Source organism: Mus caroli, chromosome 6 (genome assembly GCF_900094665.2).
Source record: "Mus caroli chromosome 6, CAROLI_EIJ_v1.1, whole genome shotgun sequence".
In the NCBI taxonomy this organism is placed as follows: Eukaryota; Metazoa; Chordata; class Mammalia; order Rodentia; family Muridae; genus Mus; species Mus caroli.
This window is the reverse complement of record NC_034575.1, coordinates 116,057,167-116,060,252: the sequence shown is the minus strand read 5'-3', so window position 1 is coordinate 116,060,252 and position 3,086 is coordinate 116,057,167. Positions and strand designations below refer to the sequence as shown.

The following is a 3,086-nucleotide window of genomic DNA, read 5'->3' as shown; positions in this document are numbered from 1 at the left end:
TNCGCACCACGATGTACAACGTCCACAAGCAGGTCTTTGGGTTGTGTGAGCACTAAACGAATGGATAGTTGTAAAGTGGTCAGAATTGTGTCTGGCACATAGAAAATGTTAGATAAAATTAGAGGTTTGTTTTTTTTTTTTTAAATTCATTCAAAAAGCAAAAGTAATAAAGTTAAGTTTAGGAAAGAGAATAAGAGGCTACATTAAAGCCAGCTCTACTGGCATATCCTATAATCCCAGCACTTGAAAGNTGGAGGCAAGAAGATCAAAGGTTCAAGGTCAGGGTTGGCTACATGAATCCATACCTCCAGAAGAAAGGAGCATGAATGATTGATGAAGCACATGGAGCTCAAGCCTGTGGCAGTGAGCCGTTTCAACCAGACAGAGAGAGAAGTCTGTCCCTTTCCTGTGGGAGGAAGTGAGCTCTAAGAGGCTAAATTAGAGTCTGGAGGTTGGCGTAGCACTTAAGCAGAGATCTCATCTCAGCTGTGCCCTTGCATCATATCATGTACTGCCTCCCTAGAGGATGCAGTTCTCTAGAACATTCTTGGAAGTTACCTTTTGGCTGGGATCTGTGCCTGAAACCCTTGTATCTTGTTAGGATTTGGAGCAGGATCCAGTGCTGGTCAGCTAGGAGTCAGAGCTTATGATCTGGGTTTCTATCTTAAGAAAAAATAAGCAATAATAAGTAATTAGTGTTCTTGAATTATAAGCCTCAGGCCAGTGAAATGGCTCAGCGGGTAAAGGTGCTTGTGGACAAGCTGATGACCTGAGTTTGAGTCCTGAGACCCACACTGTGGAAGCAGAAAACCAACTCCTGCAAGTTGTTCACTGAGCTCCACACGTGCCAACCTGTGCTTGTCTACACACATACACACAAAGACACACAAACACACAGATACACACACACATACAGACAAACAGACAGACACATACACAGACACACACACAGACTCAGACAAACAAAGCCACAGACACACAGACTCAAACACACATACCCACAGACAGACATGCACACATATATACACACATACTCACAAATAGACACGCACGCACACATACACAGACTCATACACACATACTCACAGATAGACACATACTCACAGACACACACAGAGACAGACACACAATACACAAATAAATGTATTTTTTTTTTTTAAATTTAAACAAGTGCCGGGCAGCGGTGGCGCAAGCCTTTAATCCCAGCACTTGGGAGGCAGAGGCAGGTGAATTTCTGAGTTTGAGGCCAGCCTGGTCTACAGAGTGAGTTCCAGGACAGCCAGGGCTACACAGAGAAACCCTGTCTTGAAAAAAAACTAAATAAATAAATAAACAAACAAACAAGTTTTATGGTAAAACCCATAGTGTGAGCTTTAGAATTATGTCTCTCTTCTAAGTAGCAGTCTCAGAGACAGGCGTCCTCCANGGTCACAGCAGTCCTCATAATTTGCCATGACCCACCTGTCCTCAGTCAGATTCCAGTCCTGGGGAGTGGGGAGAATGAAATACAAAATGTCCAAGATGTGCTCGATGAACCAGGTACTAATATATTTCATCTTCTGTTTACTGATGGCAAAACCCAAAAAGAACAGAGTGGCTTATCACAGATTATGTGAAAGGTACGGTGGACAAGCTAAAGACAAAACAAACAGGAGGAAAAGACACATAAATCAACTGCTCACCCACAGAGAAGCAGATGGTGAGCTGACCCTTTGCTGGTCACATGTCCCCCACAGTACCATGTCTCTGAGTACTGGCTGCATGCCAGCAGCTGGTGAGAAATCTGGGGAAATGTGACGTTTTATAAATATTACTTAAAGTCCATAAAATTCTCTGNGATTTTTCCACCATTGGCTTTAAATCTGAAGTACCCAGGTTAGAGACTCGGTCGCTAGCTGATGGGTTGTTGGAAGGCAGCTAGTTATTGGGAGTTCTAACTTCAGCAGTGGCTTACCTCACAGATAGATAAACAAGTGAATGGCATCACTGGGTAACGACAGAAACTTTAGGAGATGAAGCCTCCTGGAAACTGGAGTTATAAGGATGAACTCTGGGGATGTACCTGTCCCTGGCCTTTCCCCCACACTTTCTCTGTTCCTTGCCACCTTGAAAGGAACATCTCTTCCCCACCACTGTGATGCCCTGCGTCAGTGAGGCCCAAAGCAATGGAACCAAGTAACCTTGGGTTGAGGCGTCTGAAATCATGAGCAAAGTAAACATTTCTCCCTTTAAGTTTTCCCAGCTTTGACAACGCTGACCTAAGACTGTAAGAAACACAGATAAAGGCATATGTCAGCTATTTTTAAAATGAAGAAAATGGGGCTAGAGAGATGGCTCAGCGGTTAAGAGCACTGACTGCTCTTCCCAAGGTCCTGAGTTCAAATCACTTGGTGGCTCACAACCATTTGTAATGAGATCTGACACCCTCTTCTGGTGTGTCTAAAGGCAGCTACGGTGTACTTAAGATTAAATGAATGAATGAATGAATGAATGAATGAAGAAAATGGATAGGGGTTAGGCCGATGATTCAGTGGGTAAGAGCACTTGCTCTTCAGGGTTAAGGAGCTGAGTTTGAGTCCTCAGGATCCACATAAAATAGCCAGGCATGTCTCTGGCTGGTAGGTGAAATGGCAGACTTCCAGTTCAGTGAGAGACCCATCTCAAGGCAATAAATCAGAAAGNGATAGAGGGGAATACACCTTGGTTTTTCTGTGCATTCACCTGTACACTTAACNTGTGTGCATCACGCACGTACAACACAGGGTGATGTGCCCAGGTCACCAGGGAAGAGGAAAAGGGAAGAAGAGCTGCCCCGAGCCTTCATTTCCTCTGCCTTGTCTGTCCCCTGGGCTTACCTTTTTGGAGTCTCTCTTGGCACATGACAAAGTAAGGCAAGCGGCTCCTGATGCAGCCTTTCCCAGGGTGCAGCTCNGGAGGCGGCNGCTCTCAGGGTAGGGCTAATACTCAGCTCTCACACCTAAGTTAGAGGACAGATTCGGATCATGTGACTCTTAGTTTGTCCCAGCACTTGTGTTGGGAGGGGGAATGGGTCTTTCAAAACTTTTTGGCTGCACTCTCCTTGAGAG

The 3,086-nt window shown here is 44.9% G+C and overlaps 1 protein-coding gene across 1 annotated transcript in view; it reads left to right on the top strand.

The window, feature by feature from the left end:
• Mical3 (microtubule associated monooxygenase, calponin and LIM domain containing 3) overlaps positions 1-3,086 on the top strand; it is a 143,693-nt gene that overhangs the window by 73,047 nt on the left and 67,560 nt on the right. The gene's annotated exons all lie outside the window — the stretch shown is intronic.